A 22,437-nucleotide genomic window follows, 5' to 3' on the forward strand; every position below is an offset into this window, starting at 1 on the left:
GCACTGCTTCACTAAGTCACCCTGAGCTAGTGAGGTGTTGCATTTTTTGCGGCCGCAGTCGGGGCCACTAGAGCGCATACTCTGGTTTCTCTTCAAACCGAATAAATCTTTCGCCTTTTACTAAAGATTTCCGTGGAGAGGAACATTAAAGAGTTTCACTCAATTTTTTGAAGCCCTGCCAAGTGCAGGGTTACCTATGCTGGTTAAAAAGAAACAGAGCAAATGAAAGCGCAAAGCCTGCTTTTCAGCTGTTGGCTTGCACCCCCCAGCTGTCAGTCAGCCTTTGCAGGGGTCCTCGCAGCACAGCCAGGCTGATGCCTTGCAGTGGTAGCCAGAGGGGGGAGCCTTTAGCTAATGCTTGCTGCTGTCGCCACCTGCTGGTGAGCCAGCAGAGGCTGGCTCCAAGCTAGCATCCAGGAGGATATGGCCCCAGTGGGCAGGGGTTTGGGCCCGGGCCCCGATCGGCTGACGAACGCCTGACAAACGCCGTCCTTTGCCCGCTGGCAGCCCAGGAGGCCCAGCACCCGTGCAAGACAGGGTGAGGGCGGAAAATGACCCCTGTGTCCTGAGAAAGGAGAGAGCGGGCTGCTTCTTCAACATCCTGGGGGAGGAGCCCCATCTCTGGGGCCCAAAAGAAAATCTCACGCCTGCCTCCCAGAAGCCCTAGACCTTATGTAAACGAGGGGAGTCCTCAGGCAAAGGCAGACTCTGCCTGCCTTTTGGCCAATGTCACATGGCCTGCGGTCTGGAGAAATTTGCATACCCACAATCCCCTGCCAGGTTTCATGACTTTGGATGGGATTGCTTGCAAATAAAGTCATTCTGCCACGGGTTCGGAGCCCGATAGCATTCTCCATTCGCTTCATCTCAAAAAGCGTCATCGTGTGCACTGCTTCACTAAGTCACCCTGAGCTAGTGAGGTGTTGCATTTTTTGCGGCCGCAGTCGGGGCCACTAGAGCGCATACTCTGGTTTCTCTTCAAACCGAATAAGTCTTTCGCCTTTTACTAAAGATTTCCGTGGAGAAGAACATTAAAGAGTTTCACTCAATTTTTTGAAGCCCTGCCAAGTGCAGGGTTACCTATGCTGGTTAAAAAAAAAAAGAAACAGAGCAAATGAAAGCGCAAAGCCTGCTTTTCAGCTGTTGGCTTGCACCCCCCAGCTGTCAGTCAGCCTTTGCAGGGGTCCTCGCAGCACAGCCAGGCTGATGCCTTGCAGTGGTAGCCAGAGGGGGGAGCCTTTAGCTAATGCTTGCTGCTGTCGCCACCTGCTGGTGAGCCAGCAGAGGCTGGCTCCAAGCTAGCATCCAGGAGGATATGGCCCCAGTGGGCAGGGGTTTGGGCCCGGGCCCCGATCGGCTGACAAACGCCTGACAAACGCCGTCCTTTGCCCGGCGGGCTTTGCCCTGGCGGGCAAAAGAACCTGGCAGCCCAGGAGGCCCAGCACCCGTGCAAGACAGGGTGAGGGCGGAAAATGACCCCTGTGTCCTGAGAAAGGAGAGAGCGGGCTGCTTTTTCAACATCCTGGGGGAGGAGCCCCATCTCTGGGGCCCAAAAGAAAATCTCACGCCTGCCTCCCAGAAGCCCTAGACCTTATGTAAACGAGGGGAGTCCTCAGGCAAAGGCAGACTCTGCCTGCCTTTTGGCCAATGTCACATGGCCTGCGGTCTGGAGAAATTTGCATACCCACAATCCCCTGCCAGGTTTCATGACTTTGGATGGGATTGCTTGCAAATAAAGTCATTCTGCCACGGGTTCGGAGCCCGATAGCATTCTCCATTCGCTTCATCTCAAAAAGCGTCATCGTGTGCACTGCTTCACTAAGTCACCCTGAGCTAGTGAGGTGTTGCATTTTTTGCGGCCGCAGTCGGGGCCACTAGAGCGCATACTCTGGTTTCTCTTCAAACCGAATAAATCTTTCGCCTTTTACTAAAGATTTCCGTGGAGAGGAACATTAAAGAGTTTCACTCAATTTTTTGAAGCCCTGCCAAGTGCAGGGTTACCTATGCTGGTTAAAAAGAAACAGAGCAAATGAAAGCGCAAAGCCTGCTTTTCAGCTGTTGGCTTGCACCCCCCAGCTGTCAGTCAGCCTTTGCAGGGGTCCTCGCAGCACAGCCAGGCTGATGCCTTGCAGTGGTAGCCAGAGGGGGGAGCCTTTAGCTAATGCTTGCTGCTGTCGCCACCTGCTGGTGAGCCAGCAGAGGCTGGCTCCAAGCTAGCATCCAGGAGGATATGGCCCCAGTGGGCAGGGGTTTGGGCCCGGGCCCCGATCGGCTGACGAACGCCTGACAAACGCCGTCCTTTGCCCGCTGGCAGCCCAGGAGGCCCAGCACCCGTGCAAGACAGGGTGAGGGCGGAAAATGACCCCTGTGTCCTGAGAAAGGAGAGAGCGGGCTGCTTCTTCAACATCCTGGGGGAGGAGCCCCATCTCTGGGGCCCAAAAGAAAATCTCACGCCTGCCTCCCAGAAGCCCTAGACCTTATGTAAACGAGGGGAGTCCTCAGGCAAAGGCAGACTCTGCCTGCCTTTTGGCCAATGTCACATGGCCTGCGGTCTGGAGAAATTTGCATACCCACAATCCCCTGCCAGGTTTCATGACTTTGGATGGGATTGCTTGCAAATAAAGTCATTCTGCCACGGGTTCGGAGCCCGATAGCATTCTCCATTCGCTTCATCTCAAAAAGCGTCATCGTGTGCACTGCTTCACTAAGTCACCCTGAGCTAGTGAGGTGTTGCATTTTTTGCGGCCGCAGTCGGGGCCACTAGAGCGCATACTCTGGTTTCTCTTCAAACCGAATAAATCTTTCGCCTTTTACTAAAGATTTCCGTGGAGAGGAACATTAAAGAGTTTCACTCAATTTTTTGAAGCCCTGCCAAGTGCAGGGTTACCTATGCTGGTTAAAAAGAAACAGAGCAAATGAAAGCGCAAAGCCTGCTTTTCAGCTGTTGGCTTGCACCCCCCAGCTGTCAGTCAGCCTTTGCAGGGGTCCTCGCAGCACAGCCAGGCTGATGCCTTGCAGTGGTAGCCAGAGGGGGGAGCCTTTAGCTAATGCTTGCTGCTGTCGCCACCTGCTGGTGAGCCAGCAGAGGCTGGCTCCAAGCTAGCATCCAGGAGGATATGGCCCCAGTGGGCAGGGGTTTGGGCCCGGGCCCCGATCGGCTGACGAACGCCTGACAAACGCCGTCCTTTGCCCGCTGGCAGCCCAGGAGGCCCAGCACCCGTGCAAGACAGGGTGAGGGCGGAAAATGACCCCTGTGTCCTGAGAAAGGAGAGAGCGGGCTGCTTCTTCAACATCCTGGGGGAGGAGCCCCATCTCTGGGGCCCAAAAGAAAATCTCACGCCTGCCTCCCAGAAGCCCTAGACCTTATGTAAACGAGGGGAGTCCTCAGGCAAAGGCAGACTCTGCCTGCCTTTTGGCCAATGTCACATGGCCTGCGGTCTGGAGAAATTTGCATACCCACAATCCCCTGCCAGGTTTCATGACTTTGGATGGGATTGCTTGCAAATAAAGTCATTCTGCCACGGGTTCGGAGCCCGATAGCATTCTCCATTCGCTTCATCTCAAAAAGCGTCATCGTGTGCACTGCTTCACTAAGTCACCCTGAGCTAGTGAGGTGTTGCATTTTTTGCGGCCGCAGTCGGGGCCACTAGAGCGCATACTCTGGTTTCTCTTCAAACCGAATAAATCTTTCGCCTTTTACTAAAGATTTCCGTGGAGAGGAACATTAAAGAGTTTCACTCAATTTTTTGAAGCCCTGCCAAGTGCAGGGTTACCTATGCTGGTTAAAAAGAAACAGAGCAAATGAAAGCGCAAAGCCTGCTTTTCAGCTGTTGGCTTGCACCCCCCAGCTGTCAGTCAGCCTTTGCAGGGGTCCTCGCAGCACAGCCAGGCTGATGCCTTGCAGTGGTAGCCAGAGGGGGGAGCCTTTAGCTAATGCTTGCTGCTGTCGCCACCTGCTGGTGAGCCAGCAGAGGCTGGCTCCAAGCTAGCATCCAGGAGGATATGGCCCCAGTGGGCAGGGGTTTGGGCCCGGGCCCCGATCGGCTGACGAACGCCTGACAAACGCCGTCCTTTGCCCGCTGGCAGCCCAGGAGGCCCAGCACCCGTGCAAGACAGGGTGAGGGCGGAAAATGACCCCTGTGTCCTGAGAAAGGAGAGAGCGGGCTGCTTCTTCAACATCCTGGGGGAGGAGCCCCATCTCTGGGGCCCAAAAGAAAATCTCACGCCTGCCTCCCAGAAGCCCTAGACCTTATGTAAACGAGGGGAGTCCTCAGGCAAAGGCAGACTCTGCCTGCCTTTTGGCCAATGTCACATGGCCTGCGGTCTGGAGAAATTTGCATACCCACAATCCCCTGCCAGGTTTCATGACTTTGGATGGGATTGCTTGCAAATAAAGTCATTCTGCCACGGGTTCGGAGCCCGATAGCATTCTCCATTCGCTTCATCTCAAAAAGCGTCATCGTGTGCACTGCTTCACTAAGTCACCCTGAGCTAGTGAGGTGTTGCATTTTTTGCGGCCGCAGTCGGGGCCACTAGAGCGCATACTCTGGTTTCTCTTCAAACCGAATAAATCTTTCGCCTTTTACTAAAGATTTCCGTGGAGAGGAACATTAAAGAGTTTCACTCAATTTTTTGAAGCCCTGCCAAGTGCAGGGTTACCTATGCTGGTTAAAAAGAAACAGAGCAAATGAAAGCGCAAAGCCTGCTTTTCAGCTGTTGGCTTGCACCCCCCAGCTGTCAGTCAGCCTTTGCAGGGGTCCTCGCAGCACAGCCAGGCTGATGCCTTGCAGTGGTAGCCAGAGGGGGGAGCCTTTAGCTAATGCTTGCTGCTGTCGCCACCTGCTGGTGAGCCAGCAGAGGCTGGCTCCAAGCTAGCATCCAGGAGGATATGGCCCCAGTGGGCAGGGGTTTGGGCCCGGGCCCCGATCGGCTGACGAACGCCTGACAAACGCCGTCCTTTGCCCGCTGGCAGCCCAGGAGGCCCAGCACCCGTGCAAGACAGGGTGAGGGCGGAAAATGACCCCTGTGTCCTGAGAAAGGAGAGAGCGGGCTGCTTCTTCAACATCCTGGGGGAGGAGCCCCATCTCTGGGGCCCAAAAGAAAATCTCACGCCTGCCTCCCAGAAGCCCTAGACCTTATGTAAACGAGGGGAGTCCTCAGGCAAAGGCAGACTCTGCCTGCCTTTTGGCCAATGTCACATGGCCTGCGGTCTGGAGAAATTTGCATACCCACAATCCCCTGCCAGGTTTCATGACTTTGGATGGGATTGCTTGCAAATAAAGTCATTCTGCCACGGGTTCGGAGCCCGATAGCATTCTCCATTCGCTTCATCTCAAAAAGCGTCATCGTGTGCACTGCTTCACTAAGTCACCCTGAGCTAGTGAGGTGTTGCATTTTTTGCGGCCGCAGTCGGGGCCACTAGAGCGCATACTCTGGTTTCTCTTCAAACCGAATAAATCTTTCGCCTTTTACTAAAGATTTCCGTGGAGAGGAACATTAAAGAGTTTCACTCAATTTTTTGAAGCCCTGCCAAGTGCAGGGTTACCTATGCTGGTTAAAAAGAAACAGAGCAAATGAAAGCGCAAAGCCTGCTTTTCAGCTGTTGGCTTGCACCCCCCAGCTGTCAGTCAGCCTTTGCAGGGGTCCTCGCAGCACAGCCAGGCTGATGCCTTGCAGTGGTAGCCAGAGGGGGGAGCCTTTAGCTAATGCTTGCTGCTGTCGCCACCTGCTGGTGAGCCAGCAGAGGCTGGCTCCAAGCTAGCATCCAGGAGGATATGGCCCCAGTGGGCAGGGGTTTGGGCCCGGGCCCCGATCGGCTGACGAACGCCTGACAAACGCCGTCCTTTGCCCGGCGGGCTTTGCCCTGGCGGGCAAAAGAACCTGGCAGCCCAGGAGGCCCAGCACCCGTGCAAGACAGGGTGAGGGCGGAAAATGACCCCTGTGTCCTGAGAAAGGAGAGAGCGGGCTGCTTTTTCAACATCCTGGGGTAGGAGCCCCATCTCTGGGGCCCAAAAGAAAATCTCACGCCTGCCTCCCAGAAGCCCTAGACCTTATGTAAACGAGGGGAGTCCTCAGGCAAAGGCAGACTCTGCCTGCCTTTTGGCCAATGTCACATGGCCTGCGGTCTGGAGAAATTTGCATACCCACAATCCCCTGCCAGGTTTCATGACTTTGGATGGGATTGCTTGCAAATAAAGTCATTCTGCCACGGGTTCGGAGCCCGATAGCATTCTCCATTCGCTTCATCTCAAAAAGCGTCATCGTGTGCACTGCTTCACTAAGTCACCCTGAGCTAGTGAGGTGTTGCATTTTTTGCGGCCGCAGTCGGGGCCACTAGAGCGCATACTCTGGTTTCTCTTCAAACCGAATAAATCTTTCGCCTTTTACTAAAGATTTCCGTGGAGAGGAACATTAAAGAGTTTCACTCAATTTTTTGAAGCCCTGCCAAGTGCAGGGTTACCTATGCTGGTTAAAAAGAAACAGAGCAAATGAAAGCGCAAAGCCTGCTTTTCAGCTGTTGGCTTGCACCCCCCAGCTGTCAGTCAGCCTTTGCAGGGGTCCTCGCAGCACAGCCAGGCTGATGCCTTGCAGTGGTAGCCAGAGGGGGGAGCCTTTAGCTAATGCTTGCTGCTGTCGCCACCTGCTGGTGAGCCAGCAGAGGCTGGCTCCAAGCTAGCATCCAGGAGGATATGGCCCCAGTGGGCAGGGGTTTGGGCCCGGGCCCCGATCGGCTGACGAATGCCTGACAAACGCCGTCCTTTGCCCGCTGGCAGCCCAGGAGGCCCAGCACCCGTGCAAGACAGGGTGAGGGCGGAAAATGACCCCTGTGTCCTGAGAAAGGAGAGAGCGGGCTGCTTCTTCAACATCCTGGGGGAGGAGCCCCATCTCTGGGGCCCAAAAGAAAATCTCACGCCTGCCTCCCAGAAGCCCTAGACCTTATGTAAACGAGGGGAGTCCTCAGGCAAAGGCAGACTCTGCCTGCCTTTTGGCCAATGTCACATGGCCTGCGGTCTGGAGAAATTTGCATACCCACAATCCCCTGCCAGGTTTCATGACTTTGGATGGGATTGCTTGCAAATAAAGTCATTCTGCCACGGGTTCGGAGCCCGATAGCATTCTCCATTCGCTTCATCTCAAAAAGCGTCATCGTGTGCACTGCTTCACTAAGTCACCCTGAGCTAGTGAGGTGTTGCATTTTTTGCGGCCGCAGTCGGGGCCACTAGAGCGCATACTCTGGTTTCTCTTCAAACCGAATAAATCTTTCGCCTTTTACTAAAGATTTCCGTGGAGAGGAACATTAAAGAGTTTCACTCAATTTTTTGAAGCCCTGCCAAGTGCAGGGTTACCTATGCTGGTTAAAAAGAAACAGAGCAAATGAAAGCGCAAAGCCTGCTTTTCAGCTGTTGGCTTGCACCCCCCAGCTGTCAGTCAGCCTTTGCAGGGGTCCTCGCAGCACAGCCAGGCTGATGCCTTGCAGTGGTAGCCAGAGGGGGGAGCCTTTAGCTAATGCTTGCTGCTGTCGCCACCTGCTGGTGAGCCAGCAGAGGCTGGCTCCAAGCTAGCATCCAGGAGGATATGGCCCCAGTGGGCAGGGGTTTGGGCCCGGGCCCCGATCGGCTGACGAACGCCTGACAAACGCCGTCCTTTGCCCGCTGGCAGCCCAGGAGGCCCAGCACCCGTGCAAGACAGGGTGAGGGCGGAAAATGACCCCTGTGTCCTGAGAAAGGAGAGAGCGGGCTGCTTCTTCAACATCCTGGGGGAGGAGCCCCATCTCTGGGGCCCAAAAGAAAATCTCACGCCTGCCTCCCAGAAGCCCTAGACCTTATGTAAACGAGGGGAGTCCTCAGGCAAAGGCAGACTCTGCCTGCCTTTTGGCCAATGTCACATGGCCTGCGGTCTGGAGAAATTTGCATACCCACAATCCCCTGCCAGGTTTCATGACTTTGGATGGGATTGCTTGCAAATAAAGTCATTCTGCCACGGGTTCGGAGCCCGATAGCATTCTCCATTCGCTTCATCTCAAAAAGCGTCATCGTGTGCACTGCTTCACTAAGTCACCCTGAGCTAGTGAGGTGTTGCATTTTTTGCGGCCGCAGTCGGGGCCACTAGAGCGCATACTCTGGTTTCTCTTCAAACCGAATAAATCTTTCGCCTTTTACTAAAGATTTCCGTGGAGAGGAACATTAAAGAGTTTCACTCAATTTTTTGAAGCCCTGCCAAGTGCAGGGTTACCTATGCTGGTTAAAAAAAAAAAGAAACAGAGCAAATGAAAGCGCAAAGCCTGCTTTTCAGCTGTTGGCTTGCACCCCCCAGCTGTCAGTCAGCCTTTGCAGGGGTCCTCGCAGCACAGCCAGGCTGATGCCTTGCAGTGGTAGCCAGAGGGGGGAGCCTTTAGCTAATGCTTGCTGCTGTCGCCACCTGCTGGTGAGCCAGCAGAGGCTGGCTCCAAGCTAGCATCCAGGAGGATATGGCCCCAGTGGGCAGGGGTTTGGGCCCGGGCCCCGATCGGCTGACAAACGCCTGACAAACGCCGTCCTTTGCCCGGCGGGCTTTGCCCTGGCGGGCAAAAGAACCTGGCAGCCCAGGAGGCCCAGCACCCGTGCAAGACAGGGTGAGGGCGGAAAATGACCCCTGTGTCCTGAGAAAGGAGAGAGCGGGCTGCTTTTTCAACATCCTGGGGGAGGAGCCCCATCTCTGGGGCCCAAAAGAAAATCTCACGCCTGCCTCCCAGAAGCCCTAGACCTTATGTAAACGAGGGGAGTCCTCAGGCAAAGGCAGACTCTGCCTGCCTTTTGGCCAATGTCACATGGCCTGCGGTCTGGAGAAATTTGCATACCCACAATCCCCTGCCAGGTTTCATGACTTTGGATGGGATTGCTTGCAAATAAAGTCATTCTGCCACGGGTTCGGAGCCCGATAGCATTCTCCATTCGCTTCATCTCAAAAAGCGTCATCGTGTGCACTGCTTCACTAAGTCACCCTGAGCTAGTGAGGTGTTGCATTTTTTGCGGCCGCAGTCGGGGCCACTAGAGCGCATACTCTGGTTTCTCTTCAAACCGAATAAATCTTTCGCCTTTTACTAAAGATTTCCGTGGAGAGGAACATTAAAGAGTTTCACTCAATTTTTTGAAGCCCTGCCAAGTGCAGGGTTACCTATGCTGGTTAAAAAAAAAAAGAAACAGAGCAAATGAAAGCGCAAAGCCTGCTTTTCAGCTGTTGGCTTGCACCCCCCAGCTGTCAGTCAGCCTTTGCAGGGGTCCTCGCAGCACAGCCAGGCTGATGCCTTGCAGTGGTAGCCAGAGGGGGGAGCCTTTAGCTAATGCTTGCTGCTGTTGCCACCTGCTGGTGAGCCAGCAGAGGCTGGCACCAAGCTAGCATCCAGGAGGATATGGCCCCAGTGGGCAGGGGTTTGGGCCCGGGCCCCGATCGGCTGACGAACGCCTGACAAACGCCGTCCTTTGCCCGCTGGCAGCCCAGGAGGCCCAGCACCCGTGCAAGACAGGGTGAGGGCGGAAAATGACCCCTGTGTCCTGAGAAAGGAGAGAGCGGGCTGCTTCTTCAACATCCTGGGGGAGGAGCCCCATCTCTGGGGCCCAAAAGAAAATCTCACGCCTGCCTCCCAGAAGCCCTAGACCTTATGTAAACGAGGGGAGTCCTCAGGCAAAGGCAGACTCTGCCTGCCTTTTGGCCAATGTCACATGGCCTGCGGTCTGGAGAAATTTGCATACCCACAATCCCCTGCCAGGTTTCATGACTTTGGATGGGATTGCTTGCAAATAAAGTCATTCTGCCACGGGTTCGGAGCCCGATAGCATTCTCCATTCGCTTCATCTCAAAAAGCGTCATCGTGTGCACTGCTTCACTAAGTCACCCTGAGCTAGTGAGGTGTTGCATTTTTTGCGGCCGCAGTCGGGGCCACTAGAGCGCATACTCTGGTTTCTCTTCAAACCGAATAAATCTTTCGCCTTTTACTAAAGATTTCCGTGGAGAGGAACATTAAAGAGTTTCACTCAATTTTTCGAAGCCCTGCCAAGTGCAGGGTTACCTATGCTGGTTAAAAAAAAAAAGAAACAGAGCAAATGAAAGCGCAAAGCCTGCTTTTCAGCTGTTGGCTTGCACCCCCCAGCTGTCAGTCAGCCTTTGCAGGGGTCCTCGCAGCACAGCCAGGCTGATGCCTTGCAGTGGTAGCCAGAGGGGGGAGCCTTTAGCTAATGCTTGCTGCTGTCGCCACCTGCTGGTGAGCCAGCAGAGGCTGGCTCCAAGCTAGCATCCAGGAGGATATGGCCCCAGTGGGCAGGGGTTTGGGCCCGGGCCCCGATCGGCTGACGAACGCCTGACAAACGCCGTCCTTTGCCCGGCGGGCTTTGCCCTGGCGGGCAAAAGAACCTGGCAGCCCAGGAGGCCCAGCACCCGTGCAAGACAGGGTGAGGGCGGAAAATGACCCCTGTGTCCTGAGAAAGGAGAGAGCGGGCTACTTTTTCAACATCCTGGGGGAGGAGCCCCATCTCTGGGGCCCAAAAGAAAATCTCACGCCTGCCTCCCAGAAGCCCTAGACCTTATGTAAACGAGGGGAGTCCTCAGGCAAAGGCAGACTCTGCCTGCCTTTTGGCCAATGTCACATGGCCTGCGGTCTGGAGAAATTTGCATACCCACAATCCCCTGCCAGGTTTCATGACTTTGGATGGGATTGCTTGCAAATAAAGTCATTCTGCCACGGGTTCGGAGCCCGATAGCATTCTCCATTCGCTTCATCTCAAAAAGCGTCATCGTGTGCACTGCTTCACTAAGTCACCCTGAGCTAGTGAGGTGTTGCATTTTTTGCGGCCGCAGTCGGGGCCACTAGAGCGCATACTCTGGTTTCTCTTCAAACCGAATAAATCTTTCGCCTTTTACTAAAGATTTCCGTGGAGAGGAACATTAAAGAGTTTCACTCAATTTTTTGAAGCCCTGCCAAGTGCAGGGTTACCTATGCTGGTTAAAAAGAAACAGAGCAAATGAAAGCGCAAAGCCTGCTTTTCAGCTGTTGGCTTGCACCCCCCAGCTGTCAGTCAGCCTTTGCAGGGGTCCTCGCAGCACAGCCAGGCTGATGCCTTGCAGTGGTAGCCAGAGGGGGGAGCCTTTAGCTAATGCTTGCTGCTGTCGCCACCTGCTGGTGAGCCAGCAGAGGCTGGCTCCAAGCTAGCATCCAGGAGGATATGGCCCCAGTGGGCAGGGGTTTGGGCCCGGGCCCCGATCGGCTGACGAATGCCTGACAAACGCCGTCCTTTGCCCGCTGGCAGCCCAGGAGGCCCAGCACCCGTGCAAGACAGGGTGAGGGCGGAAAATGACCCCTGTGTCCTGAGAAAGGAGAGAGCGGGCTGCTTCTTCAACATCCTGGGGGAGGAGCCCCATCTCTGGGGCCCAAAAGAAAATCTCACGCCTGCCTCCCAGAAGCCCTAGACCTTATGTAAACGAGGGGAGTCCTCAGGCAAAGGCAGACTCTGCCTGCCTTTTGGCCAATGTCACATGGCCTGCGGTCTGGAGAAATTTGCATACCCACAATCCCCTGCCAGGTTTCATGACTTTGGATGGGATTGCTTGCAAATAAAGTCATTCTGCCACGGGTTCGGAGCCCGATAGCATTCTCCATTCGCTTCATCTCAAAAAGCGTCATCGTGTGCACTGCTTCACTAAGTCACCCTGAGCTAGTGAGGTGTTGCATTTTTTGCGGCCGCAGTCGGGGCCACTAGAGCGCATACTCTGGTTTCTCTTCAAACCGAATAAATCTTTCGCCTTTTACTAAAGATTTCCGTGGAGAGGAACATTAAAGAGTTTCACTCAATTTTTTGAAGCCCTGCCAAGTGCAGGGTTACCTATGCTGGTTAAAAAGAAACAGAGCAAATGAAAGCGCAAAGCCTGCTTTTCAGCTGTTGGCTTGCACCCCCCAGCTGTCAGTCAGCCTTTGCAGGGGTCCTCGCAGCACAGCCAGGCTGATGCCTTGCAGTGGTAGCCAGAGGGGGGAGCCTTTAGCTAATGCTTGCTGCTGTCGCCACCTGCTGGTGAGCCAGCAGAGGCTGGCTCCAAGCTAGCATCCAGGAGGATATGGCCCCAGTGGGCAGGGGTTTGGGCCCGGGCCCCGATCGGCTGACGAACGCCTGACAAACGCCGTCCTTTGCCCGCTGGCAGCCCAGGAGGCCCAGCACCCGTGCAAGACAGGGTGAGGGCGGAAAATGACCCCTGTGTCCTGAGAAAGGAGAGAGCGGGCTGCTTCTTCAACATCCTGGGGGAGGAGCCCCATCTCTGGGGCCCAAAAGAAAATCTCACGCCTGCCTCCCAGAAGCCCTAGACCTTATGTAAACGAGGGGAGTCCTCAGGCAAAGGCAGACTCTGCCTGCCTTTTGGCCAATGTCACATGGCCTGCGGTCTGGAGAAATTTGCATACCCACAATCCCCTGCCAGGTTTCATGACTTTGGATGGGATTGCTTGCAAATAAAGTCATTCTGCCACGGGTTCGGAGCCCGATAGCATTCTCCATTCGCTTCATCTCAAAAAGCGTCATCGTGTGCACTGCTTCACTAAGTCACCCTGAGCTAGTGAGGTGTTGCATTTTTTGCGGCCGCAGTCGGGGCCACTAGAGCGCATACTCTGGTTTCTCTTCAAACCGAATAAATCTTTCGCCTTTTACTAAAGATTTCCGTGGAGAGGAACATTAAAGAGTTTCACTCAATTTTTTGAAGCCCTGCCAAGTGCAGGGTTACCTATGCTGGTTAAAAAAAAAAAGAAACAGAGCAAATGAAAGCGCAAAGCCTGCTTTTCAGCTGTTGGCTTGCACCCCCCAGCTGTCAGTCAGCCTTTGCAGGGGTCCTCGCAGCACAGCCAGGCTGATGCCTTGCAGTGGTAGCCAGAGGGGGGAGCCTTTAGCTAATGCTTGCTGCTGTCGCCACCTGCTGGTGAGCCAGCAGAGGCTGGCTCCAAGCTAGCATCCAGGAGGATATGGCCCCAGTGGGCATGGGTTTGGGCCCGGGCCCCGATCGGCTGACAAACGCCTGACAAACGCCGTCCTTTGCCCGGCGGGCTTTGCCCTGGCGGGCAAAAGAACCTGGCAGCCCAGGAGGCCCAGCACCCGTGCAAGACAGGGTGAGGGCGGAAAATGACCCCTGTGTCCTGAGAAAGGAGAGAGCGGGCTGCTTTTTCAACATCCTGGGGGAGGAGCCCCATCTCTGGGGCCCAAAAGAAAATCTCACGCCTGCCTCCCAGAAGCCCTAGACCTTATGTAAACGAGGGGAGTCCTCAGGCAAAGGCAGACTCTGCCTGCCTTTTGGCCAATGTCACATGGCCTGCGGTCTGGAGAAATTTGCATACCCACAATCCCCTGCCAGGTTTCATGACTTTGGATGGGATTGCTTGCAAATAAAGTCATTCTGCCACGGGTTCGGAGCCCGATAGCATTCTCCATTCGCTTCATCTCAAAAAGCGTCATCGTGTGCACTGCTTCACTAAGTCACCCTGAGCTAGTGAGGTGTTGCATTTTTTGCGGCCGCAGTCGGGGCCACTAGAGCGCATACTCTGGTTTCTCTTCAAACCGAATAAATCTTTCGCCTTTTACTAAAGATTTCCGTGGAGAGGAACATTAAAGAGTTTCACTCAATTTTTTGAAGCCCTGCCAAGTGCAGGGTTACCTATGCTGGTTAAAAAAAAAAAGAAACAGAGCAAATGAAAGCGCAAAGCCTGCTTTTCAGCTGTTGGCTTGCACCCCCCAGCTGTCAGTCAGCCTTTGCAGGGGTCCTCGCAGCACAGCCAGGCTGATGCCTTGCAGTGGTAGCCAGAGGGGGGAGCCTTTAGCTAATGCTTGCTGCTGTTGCCACCTGCTGGTGAGCCAGCAGAGGCTGGCACCAAGCTAGCATCCAGGAGGATATGGCCCCAGTGGGCAGGGGTTTGGGCCCGGGCCCCGATCGGCTGACGAACGCCTGACAAACGCCGTCCTTTGCCCGCTGGCAGCCCAGGAGGCCCAGCACCCGTGCAAGACAGGGTGAGGGCGGAAAATGACCCCTGTGTCCTGAGAAAGGAGAGAGCGGGCTGCTTCTTCAACATCCTGGGGGAGGAGCCCCATCTCTGGGGCCCAAAAGAAAATCTCACGCCTGCCTCCCAGAAGCCCTAGACCTTATGTAAACGAGGGGAGTCCTCAGGCAAAGGCAGACTCTGCCTGCCTTTTGGCCAATGTCACATGGCCTGCGGTCTGGAGAAATTTGCATACCCACAATCCCCTGCCAGGTTTCATGACTTTGGATGGGATTGCTTGCAAATAAAGTCATTCTGCCACGGGTTCGGAGCCCGATAGCATTCTCCATTCGCTTCATCTCAAAAAGCGTCATCGTGTGCACTGCTTCACTAAGTCACCCTGAGCTAGTGAGGTGTTGCATTTTTTGCGGCCGCAGTCGGGGCCACTAGAGCGCATACTCTGGTTTCTCTTCAAACCGAATAAATCTTTCGCCTTTTACTAAAGATTTCCGTGGAGAGGAACATTAAAGAGTTTCACTCAATTTTTCGAAGCCCTGCCAAGTGCAGGGTTACCTATGCTGGTTAAAAAAAAAAAGAAACAGAGCAAATGAAAGCGCAAAGCCTGCTTTTCAGCTGTTGGCTTGCACCCCCCAGCTGTCAGTCAGCCTTTGCAGGGGTCCTCGCAGCACAGCCAGGCTGATGCCTTGCAGTGGTAGCCAGAGGGGGGAGCCTTTAGCTAATGCTTGCTGCTGTCGCCACCTGCTGGTGAGCCAGCAGAGGCTGGCTCCAAGCTAGCATCCAGGAGGATATGGCCCCAGTGGGCAGGGGTTTGGGCCCGGGCCCCGATCGGCTGACGAACGCCTGACAAACGCCGTCCTTTGCCCGGCGGGCTTTGCCCTGGCGGGCAAAAGAACCTGGCAGCCCAGGAGGCCCAGCACCCGTGCAAGACAGGGTGAGGGCGGAAAATGACCCCTGTGTCCTGAGAAAGGAGAGAGCGGGCTACTTTTTCAACATCCTGGGGGAGGAGCCCCATCTCTGGGGCCCAAAAGAAAATCTCACGCCTGCCTCCCAGAAGCCCTAGACCTTATGTAAACGAGGGGAGTCCTCAGGCAAAGGCAGACTCTGCCTGCCTTTTGGCCAATGTCACATGGCCTGCGGTCTGGAGAAATTTGCATACCCACAATCCCCTGCCAGGTTTCATGACTTTGGATGGGATTGCTTGCAAATAAAGTCATTCTGCCACGGGTTCGGAGCCCGATAGCATTCTCCATTCGCTTCATCTCAAAAAGCGTCATCGTGTGCACTGCTTCACTAAGTCACCCTGAGCTAGTGAGGTGTTGCATTTTTTGCGGCCGCAGTCGGGGCCACTAGAGCGCATACTCTGGTTTCTCTTCAAACCGAATAAATCTTTCGCCTTTTACTAAAGATTTCCGTGGAGAGGAACATTAAAGAGTTTCACTCAATTTTTTGAAGCCCTGCCAAGTGCAGGGTTACCTATGCTGGTTAAAAAGAAACAGAGCAAATGAAAGCGCAAAGCCTGCTTTTCAGCTGTTGGCTTGCACCCCCCAGCTGTCAGTCAGCCTTTGCAGGGGTCCTCGCAGCACAGCCAGGCTGATGCCTTGCAGTGGTAGCCAGAGGGGGGAGCCTTTAGCTAATGCTTGCTGCTGTCGCCACCTGCTGGTGAGCCAGCAGAGGCTGGCTCCAAGCTAGCATCCAGGAGGATATGGCCCCAGTGGGCAGGGGTTTGGGCCCGGGCCCCGATCGGCTGACGAACGCCTGACAAACGCCGTCCTTTGCCCGCTGGCAGCCCAGGAGGCCCAGCACCCGTGCAAGACAGGGTGAGGGCGGAAAATGACCCCTGTGTCCTGAGAAAGGAGAGAGCGGGCTGCTTCTTCAACATCCTGGGGGAGGAGCCCCATCTCTGGGGCCCAAAAGAAAATCTCACGCCTGCCTCCCAGAAGCCCTAGACCTTATGTAAACGAGGGGAGTCCTCAGGCAAAGGCAGACTCTGCCTGCCTTTTGGCCAATGTCACATGGCCTGCGGTCTGGAGAAATTTGCATACCCACAATCCCCTGCCAGGTTTCATGACTTTGGATGGGATTGCTTGCAAATAAAGTCATTCTGCCACGGGTTCGGAGCCCGATAGCATTCTCCATTCGCTTCATCTCAAAAAGCGTCATCGTGTGCACTGCTTCACTAAGTCACCCTGAGCTAGTGAGGTGTTGCATTTTTTGCGGCCGCAGTCGGGGCCACTAGAGCGCATACTCTGGTTTCTCTTCAAACCGAATAAATCTTTCGCCTTTTACTAAAGATTTCCGTGGAGAGGAACATTAAAGAGTTTCACTCAATTTTTTGAAGCCCTGCCAAGTGCAGGGTTACCTATGCAGGTTAAAAAAAAAAAGAAACAGAGCAAATGAAAGCGCAAAGCCTGCTTTTCAGCTGTTGGCTTGCACCCCCCAGCTGTCAGTCAGCCTTTGCAGGGGTCCTCGCAGCACAGCCAGGCTGATGCCTTGCAGTGGTAGCCAGAGGGGGGAGCCTTTAGCTAATGCTTGCTGCTGTCGCCACCTGCTGGTGAGCCAGCAGAGGCTGGCTCCAAGCTAGCATCCAGGAGGATATGGCCCCAGTGGGCAGGGGTTTGGGCCCGGGCCCCGATCGGCTGACGAACGCCTGACAAACGCCGTCCTTTGCCCGCTGGCAGCCCAGGAGGCCCAGCACCCGTGCAAGACAGGGTGAGGGCGGAAAATGACCCCTGTGTCCTGAGAAAGGAGAGAGCGGGCTACTTTTTCAACATCCTGGGGGAGGAGCCCCATCTCTGGGGCCCAAAAGAAAATCTCACGCCTGCCTCCCAGAAGCCCTAGACCTTATGTAAACGAGTGGAGTCCTCAGGCAAAGGCAGACTCTGCCTGCCTTTTGGCCAATGTCACATGGCCTGCGGTCTGGAGAAATTTGCATACCCACAATCCCCTGCCAGGTTTCATGACTTTGGATGGGATTGCTTGCAAATAAAGTCATTCTGCCACGGGTTCGGAGCCCGATAGCATTCTCCATTCGCTTCATCTCAAAAAGCGTCATCGTGTGCACTGCTTCACTAAGTCACCCTGAGCTAGTGAGGTGTTGCATTTTTTGCGGCCGCAGTCGGGGCCACTAGAGCGCATACTCTGGTTTCTCTTCAAACCGAATAAATCTTTCGCCTTTTACTAAAGATTTCCGTGGAGAGGAACATTAAAGAGTTTCACTCAATTTTTTGAAGCCCTGCCAAGTGCAGGGTTACCTATGCTGGTTAAAAAGAAACAGAGCAAATGAAAGCGCAAAGCCTGCTTTTCAGCTGTTGGCTTGCACCCCCCAGCTGTCAGTCAGCCTTTGCAGGCGTCCTCGCAGCACAGCCAGGCTGATGCCTTGCAGTGGTAGCCAGAGGGGGGAGCCTTTAGCTAATGCTTGCTGCTGTCGCCACCTGCTGGTGAGCCAGCAGAGGCTGGCTCCAAGCTAGCATCCAGGAGGATATGGCCCCAGTGGGCAGGGGTTTGGGCCCGGGCCCCGATCGGCTGACGAACGCCTGACAAACGCCGTCCTTTGCCCGCTGGCAGCCCAGGAGGCCCAGCACCCGTGCAAGACAGGGTGAGGGCGGAAAATGACCCCTGTGTCCTGAGAAAGGAGAGAGCGGGCTGCTTCTTCAACATCCTGGGGGAGGAGCCCCATCTCTGGGGCCCAAAAGAAAATCTCACGCCTGCCTCCCAGAAGCCCTAGACCTTATGTAAACGAGGGGAGTCCTCAGGCAAAGGCAGACTCTGCCTGCCTTTTGGCCAATGTCACATGGCCTGCGGTCTGGAGAAATTTGCATACCCACAATCCCCTGCCAGGTTTCATGACTTTGGATGGGATTGCTTGCAAATAAAGTCATTCTGCCACGGGTTCGGAGCCCGATAGCATTCTCCATTCGCTTCATCTCAAAAAGCGTCATCGTGTGCACTGCTTCACTAAGTCACCCTGAGCTAGTGAGGTGTTGCATTTTTTGCGGCCGCAGTCGGGGCCACTAGAGCGCATACTCTGGTTTCTCTTCAAACCGAATAAATCTTTCGCCTTTTACTAAAGATTTCCGTGGAGAGGAACATTAAAGAGTTTCACTCAATTTTTTGAAGCCCTGCCAAGTGCAGGGTTACCTATGCTGGTTAAAAAAAAAAAGAAACAGAGCAAATGAAAGCGCAAAGCCTGCTTTTCAGCTGTTGGCTTGCACCCCCCAGCTGTCAGTCAGCCTTTGCAGGGGTCCTCGCAGCACAGCCAGGCTGATACCTTGCAGTGGTAGCCAGAGGGGGGAGCCTTTAGCTAATGCTTGCTGCTGTCGCCACCTGCTGGTGAGCCAGCAGAGGCTGGCTCCAAGCTAGCATCCAGGAGGATATGGCCCCAGTGGGCAGGGGTTTGGGCCCGGGCCCCGATCGGCTGACAAACGCCTGACAAACGCCTGACAAACGCCGTCCTTTGCCCGGCGGGCTTTGCCCTGGCGGGCAAAAGAACCTGGCAGCCCAGGAGGCCCAGCACCCGTGCAAGACAGGGTGAGGGCGGAAAATGACCCCTGTGTCCTGAGAAAGGAGAGAGCGGGCTGCTTTTTCAACATCCTGGGGGAGGAGCCCCATCTCTGGGGCCCAAAAGAAAATCTCACGCCTGCCTCCCAGAAGCCCTAGACCTTATGTAAACGAGGGGAGTCCTCAGGCAAAGGCAGACTCTGCCTGCCTTTTGGCCAATGTCACATGGCCTGCGGTCTGGAGAAATTTGCATACCCACAATCCCCTGCCAGGTTTCATGACTTTGGATGGGATTGCTTGCAAATAAAGTCATTCTGCCACGGGTTCGGAGCCCGATAGCATTCTCCATTCGCTTCATCTCAAAAAGCGTCATCGTGTGCACTGCTTCACTAAGTCACCCTGAGCTAGTGAGGTGTTGCATTTTTTGCGGCCGCAGTCGGGGCCACTAGAGCGCATACTCTGGTTTCTCTTCAAACCGAATAAATCTTTCGCCTTTTACTAAAGATTTCCGTGGAGAGGAACATTAAAGAGTTTCACTCAATTTTTTGAAGCCCTGCCAAGTGCAGGGTTACCTATGCTGGTTAAAAAGAAACAGAGCAAATGAAAGCGCAAAGCCTGCTTTTCAGCTGTTGGCTTGCACCCCCCAGCTGTCAGTCAGCCTTTGCAGGGGTCCTCGCAGCACAGCCAGGCTGATGCCTTGCAGTGGTAGCCAGAGGGGGGAGCCTTTAGCTAATGCTTGCTGCTGTCGCCACCTGCTGGTGAGCCAGCAGAGGCTGGCTCCAAGCTAGCATCCAGGAGGATATGGCCCCAGTGGGCAGGGGTTTGGGCCCGGGCCCCGATCGGCTGACGAACGCCTGACAAACGCCGTCCTTTGCCCGCTGGCAGCCCAGGAGGCCCAGCACCCGTGCAAGACAGGGTGAGGGCGGAAAATGACCCCTGTGTCCTGAGAAAGGAGAGAGCGGGCTGCTTCTTCAACATCCTGGGGGAGGAGCCCCATCTCTGGGGCCCAAAAGAAAATCTCACGCCTGCCTCCCAGAAGCCCTAGACCTTATGTAAACGAGGGGAGTCCTCAGGCAAAGGCAGACTCTGCCTGCCTTTTGGCCAATGTCACATGGCCTGCGGTCTGGAGAAATTTGCATACCCACAATCCCCTGCCAGGTTTCATGACTTTGGATGGGATTGCTTGCAAATAAAGTCATTCTGCCACGGGTTCGGAGCCCGATAGCATTCTCCATTCGCTTCATCTCAAAAAGCGTCATCGTGTGCACTGCTTCACTAAGTCACCCTGAGCTAGTGAGGTGTTGCATTTTTTGCGGCCGCAGTCGGGGCCACTAGAGCGCATACTCTGGTTTCTCTTCAAACCGAATAAATCTTTCGCCTTTTACTAAAGATTTCCGTGGAGAGGAACATTAAAGAGTTTCACTCAATTTTTTGAAGCCCTGCCAAGTGCAGGGTTACCTATGCTGGTTAAAAAGAAACAGAGCAAATGAAAGCGCAAAGCCTGCTTTTCAGCTGTTGGCTTGCACCCCCCAGCTGTCAGTCAGCCTTTGCAGGGGTCCTCGCAGCACAGCCAGGCTGATGCCTTGCAGTGGTAGCCAGAGGGGGGAGCCTTTAGCTAATGCTTGCTGCTGTCGCCACCTGCTGGTGAGCCAGCAGAGGCTGGCTCCAAGCTAGCATCCAGGAGGATATGGCCCCAGTGGGCAGGGGTTTGGGCCCGGGCCCCGATCGGCTGACGAACGCCTGACAAACGCCGTCCTTTGCCCGCTGGCAGCCCAGGAGGCCCAGCACCCGTGCAAGACAGGGTGAGGGCGGAAAATGACCCCTGTGTCCTGAGAAAGGAGAGAGCGGGCTGCTTCTTCAACATCCTGGGGGAGGAGCCCCATCTCTGGGGCCCAAAAGAAAATCTCACGCCTGCCTCCCAGAAGCCCTAGACCTTATGTAAACGAGGGGAGTCCTCAGGCAAAGGCAGACTCTGCCTGCCTTTTGGCCAATGTCACATGGCCTGCGGTCTGGAGAAATTTGCATACCCACAATCCCCTGCCAGGTTTCATGACTTTGGATGGGATTGCTTGCAAATAAAGTCATTCTGCCACGGGTTCGGAGCCCGATAGCATTCTCCATTCGCTTCATCTCAAAAAGCGTCATCGTGTGCACTGCTTCACTAAGTCACCCTGAGCTAGTGAGGTGTTGCATTTTTTGCGGCCGCAGTCGGGGCCACTAGAGCGCATACTCTGGTTTCTCTTCAAACCGAATAAATCTTTCGCCTTTTACTAAAGATTTCCGTGGAGAGGAACATTAAAGAGTTTCACTCAATTTTTTGAAGCCCTGCCAAGTGCAGGGTTACCTATGCAGGTTAAAAAAAAAAGAAACAGAGCAAATGAAAGCGCAAAGCCTGCTTTTCAGCTGTTGGCTTGCACCCCCCAGCTGTCAGTCAGCCTTTGCAGGGGTCCTCGCAGCACAGCCAGGCTGATGCCTTGCAGTGGTAGCCAGAGGGGGGAGCCTTTAGCTAATGCTTGCTGCTGTCGCCACCTGCTGGTGAGCCAGCAGAGGCTGGCTCCAAGCTAGCATCCAGGAGGATATGGCCCCAGTGGGCAGGGGTTTGGGCCCGGGCCCCGATCGGCTGACGAACGCCTGACAAACGCCGTCCTTTGCCCGCTGGCAGCCCAGGAGGCCCAGCACCCGTGCAAGACAGGGTGAGGGCGGAAAATGACCCCTGTGTCCTGAGAAAGGAGAGAGCGGGCTGCTTCTTCAACATCCTGGGGGAGGAGCCCCATCTCTGGGGCCCAAAAGAAAATCTCACGCCTGCCTCCCAGAAGCCCTAGACCTTATGTAAACGAGGGGAGTCCTCAGGCAAAGGCAGACTCTGCCTGCCTTTTGGCCAATGTCACATGGCCTGCGGTCTGGAGAAATTTGCATACCCACAATCCCCTGCCAGGTTTCATGACTTTGGATGGGATTGCTTGCAAATAAAGTCATTCTGCCACGGGTTCGGAGCCCGATAGCATTCTCCATTCGCTTCATCTCAAAAAGCGTCATCGTGTGCACTGCTTCACTAAGTCACCCTGAGCTAGTGAGGTGTTGCATTTTTTGCGGCCGCAGTCGGGGCCACTAGAGCGCATACTCTGGTTTCTCTTCAAACCGAATAAATCTTTCGCCTTTTACTAAAGATTTCCGTGGAGAGGAACATTAAAGAGTTTCACTCAATTTTTCGAAGCCCTGCCAAGTGCAGGGTTACCTATGCTGGTTAAAAAAAAAAAGAAACAGAGCAAATGAAAGCGCAAAGCCTGCTTTTCAGCTGTTGGCTTGCACCCCCCAGCTGTCAGTCAGCCTTTGCAGGGGTCCTCGCAGCACAGCCAGGCTGATGCCTTGCAGTGGTAGCCAGAGGGGGGAGCCTTTAGCTAATGCTTGCTGCTGTCGCCACCTGCTGGTGAGCCAGCAGAGGCTGGCTCCAAGCTAGCATCCAGGAGGATATGGCCCCAGTGGGCAGGGGTTTGGGCCCGGGCCCCGATCGGCTGACGAACGCCTGACAAACGCCGTCCTTTGCCCGGCGGGCAAAAGAACCTGGCAGCCCAGGAGGCCCAGCACCCGTGCAAGACAGGGTGAGGGCGGAAAATGACCCCTGTGTCCTGAGAAAGGAGAGAGCGGGCTACTTTTTCAACATCCTGGGGGAGGAGCCCCATCTCTGGGGCCCAAAAGAAAATCTCACGCCTGCCTCCCAGAAGCCCTAGACCTTATGTAAACGAGTGGAGTCCTCAGGCAAAGGCAGACTCTGCCTGCCTTTTGGCCAATGTCACATGGCCTGCGGTCTGGAGAAATTTGCATACCCACAATCCCCTGCCAGGTTTCATGACTTTGGATGGGATTGCTTGCAAATAAAGTCATTCTGCCACGGGTTCGGAGCCCGATAGCATTCTCCATTCGCTTCATCTCAAAAAGCGTCA

The 22,437-nt window shown here is 54.8% G+C and overlaps 25 non-coding genes across 25 annotated transcripts; all 25 read left to right on the top strand.

The window, feature by feature from the left end:
* The first annotated feature begins 76 nt into the window (after positions 1-76).
* LOC138564744 (U5 spliceosomal RNA) lies at positions 77-192 on the top strand. Its single transcript, XR_011300677.1, has one exon. It is a non-coding gene; the product is annotated as a U5 spliceosomal RNA (small nuclear RNA).
* A 770-nt stretch (positions 193-962) lies between these two features.
* Positions 963-1,078, top strand: LOC138565191 (U5 spliceosomal RNA). The gene has a single exon (XR_011301097.1). It is a non-coding gene; the product is annotated as a U5 spliceosomal RNA (small nuclear RNA).
* Positions 1,079-1,883: 805 nt separating this feature from the next.
* LOC138564745 (U5 spliceosomal RNA) lies at positions 1,884-1,999 on the top strand. Its single transcript, XR_011300678.1, has one exon. It is a non-coding gene; the product is annotated as a U5 spliceosomal RNA (small nuclear RNA).
* Positions 2,000-2,769: 770 nt separating this feature from the next.
* On the top strand, positions 2,770-2,885 carry LOC138564747 (U5 spliceosomal RNA). Its single transcript, XR_011300680.1, has one exon. It is a non-coding gene; the product is annotated as a U5 spliceosomal RNA (small nuclear RNA).
* Positions 2,886-3,655: 770 nt separating this feature from the next.
* On the top strand, positions 3,656-3,771 carry LOC138564748 (U5 spliceosomal RNA). The gene has a single exon (XR_011300681.1). It is a non-coding gene; the product is annotated as a U5 spliceosomal RNA (small nuclear RNA).
* Positions 3,772-4,541: 770 nt separating this feature from the next.
* LOC138564749 (U5 spliceosomal RNA) lies at positions 4,542-4,657 on the top strand. The gene has a single exon (XR_011300682.1). It is a non-coding gene; the product is annotated as a U5 spliceosomal RNA (small nuclear RNA).
* A 770-nt stretch (positions 4,658-5,427) lies between these two features.
* Positions 5,428-5,543, top strand: LOC138564750 (U5 spliceosomal RNA). Its single transcript, XR_011300683.1, has one exon. It is a non-coding gene; the product is annotated as a U5 spliceosomal RNA (small nuclear RNA).
* Positions 5,544-6,342: 799 nt separating this feature from the next.
* On the top strand, positions 6,343-6,458 carry LOC138564751 (U5 spliceosomal RNA). The gene has a single exon (XR_011300684.1). It is a non-coding gene; the product is annotated as a U5 spliceosomal RNA (small nuclear RNA).
* A 770-nt stretch (positions 6,459-7,228) lies between these two features.
* LOC138564752 (U5 spliceosomal RNA) lies at positions 7,229-7,344 on the top strand. Its single transcript, XR_011300685.1, has one exon. It is a non-coding gene; the product is annotated as a U5 spliceosomal RNA (small nuclear RNA).
* A 770-nt stretch (positions 7,345-8,114) lies between these two features.
* Positions 8,115-8,230, top strand: LOC138564753 (U5 spliceosomal RNA). Its single transcript, XR_011300686.1, has one exon. It is a non-coding gene; the product is annotated as a U5 spliceosomal RNA (small nuclear RNA).
* Positions 8,231-9,035: 805 nt separating this feature from the next.
* On the top strand, positions 9,036-9,151 carry LOC138564754 (U5 spliceosomal RNA). Its single transcript, XR_011300687.1, has one exon. It is a non-coding gene; the product is annotated as a U5 spliceosomal RNA (small nuclear RNA).
* Positions 9,152-9,927: 776 nt separating this feature from the next.
* On the top strand, positions 9,928-10,043 carry LOC138564915 (U5 spliceosomal RNA). Its single transcript, XR_011300840.1, has one exon. It is a non-coding gene; the product is annotated as a U5 spliceosomal RNA (small nuclear RNA).
* An 805-nt stretch (positions 10,044-10,848) lies between these two features.
* On the top strand, positions 10,849-10,964 carry LOC138564755 (U5 spliceosomal RNA). Its single transcript, XR_011300688.1, has one exon. It is a non-coding gene; the product is annotated as a U5 spliceosomal RNA (small nuclear RNA).
* Positions 10,965-11,734: 770 nt separating this feature from the next.
* LOC138564756 (U5 spliceosomal RNA) lies at positions 11,735-11,850 on the top strand. Its single transcript, XR_011300689.1, has one exon. It is a non-coding gene; the product is annotated as a U5 spliceosomal RNA (small nuclear RNA).
* A 770-nt stretch (positions 11,851-12,620) lies between these two features.
* Positions 12,621-12,736, top strand: LOC138564758 (U5 spliceosomal RNA). Its single transcript, XR_011300691.1, has one exon. It is a non-coding gene; the product is annotated as a U5 spliceosomal RNA (small nuclear RNA).
* Positions 12,737-13,541: 805 nt separating this feature from the next.
* Positions 13,542-13,657, top strand: LOC138564759 (U5 spliceosomal RNA). The gene has a single exon (XR_011300692.1). It is a non-coding gene; the product is annotated as a U5 spliceosomal RNA (small nuclear RNA).
* Positions 13,658-14,433: 776 nt separating this feature from the next.
* Positions 14,434-14,549, top strand: LOC138564916 (U5 spliceosomal RNA). Its single transcript, XR_011300841.1, has one exon. It is a non-coding gene; the product is annotated as a U5 spliceosomal RNA (small nuclear RNA).
* An 805-nt stretch (positions 14,550-15,354) lies between these two features.
* On the top strand, positions 15,355-15,470 carry LOC138564760 (U5 spliceosomal RNA). The gene has a single exon (XR_011300693.1). It is a non-coding gene; the product is annotated as a U5 spliceosomal RNA (small nuclear RNA).
* A 770-nt stretch (positions 15,471-16,240) lies between these two features.
* LOC138564761 (U5 spliceosomal RNA) lies at positions 16,241-16,356 on the top strand. The gene has a single exon (XR_011300694.1). It is a non-coding gene; the product is annotated as a U5 spliceosomal RNA (small nuclear RNA).
* Positions 16,357-17,132: 776 nt separating this feature from the next.
* LOC138564762 (U5 spliceosomal RNA) lies at positions 17,133-17,248 on the top strand. The gene has a single exon (XR_011300695.1). It is a non-coding gene; the product is annotated as a U5 spliceosomal RNA (small nuclear RNA).
* Positions 17,249-18,018: 770 nt separating this feature from the next.
* LOC138564763 (U5 spliceosomal RNA) lies at positions 18,019-18,134 on the top strand. The gene has a single exon (XR_011300696.1). It is a non-coding gene; the product is annotated as a U5 spliceosomal RNA (small nuclear RNA).
* Positions 18,135-18,950: 816 nt separating this feature from the next.
* Positions 18,951-19,066, top strand: LOC138564765 (U5 spliceosomal RNA). The gene has a single exon (XR_011300697.1). It is a non-coding gene; the product is annotated as a U5 spliceosomal RNA (small nuclear RNA).
* A 770-nt stretch (positions 19,067-19,836) lies between these two features.
* Positions 19,837-19,952, top strand: LOC138564766 (U5 spliceosomal RNA). Its single transcript, XR_011300698.1, has one exon. It is a non-coding gene; the product is annotated as a U5 spliceosomal RNA (small nuclear RNA).
* Positions 19,953-20,722: 770 nt separating this feature from the next.
* Positions 20,723-20,838, top strand: LOC138564767 (U5 spliceosomal RNA). The gene has a single exon (XR_011300699.1). It is a non-coding gene; the product is annotated as a U5 spliceosomal RNA (small nuclear RNA).
* A 775-nt stretch (positions 20,839-21,613) lies between these two features.
* On the top strand, positions 21,614-21,729 carry LOC138564917 (U5 spliceosomal RNA). The gene has a single exon (XR_011300842.1). It is a non-coding gene; the product is annotated as a U5 spliceosomal RNA (small nuclear RNA).
* The last annotated feature ends 708 nt before the right edge of the window (positions 21,730-22,437 follow it).

This window comes from Ambystoma mexicanum, chromosome 1q (assembly GCF_040938575.1).
Source record: "Ambystoma mexicanum isolate Mex_15411 chromosome 1q, UKY_AmexF1_1, whole genome shotgun sequence".
Lineage (NCBI taxonomy): Eukaryota > Metazoa > Chordata > Amphibia > Caudata > Ambystomatidae > Ambystoma > Ambystoma mexicanum.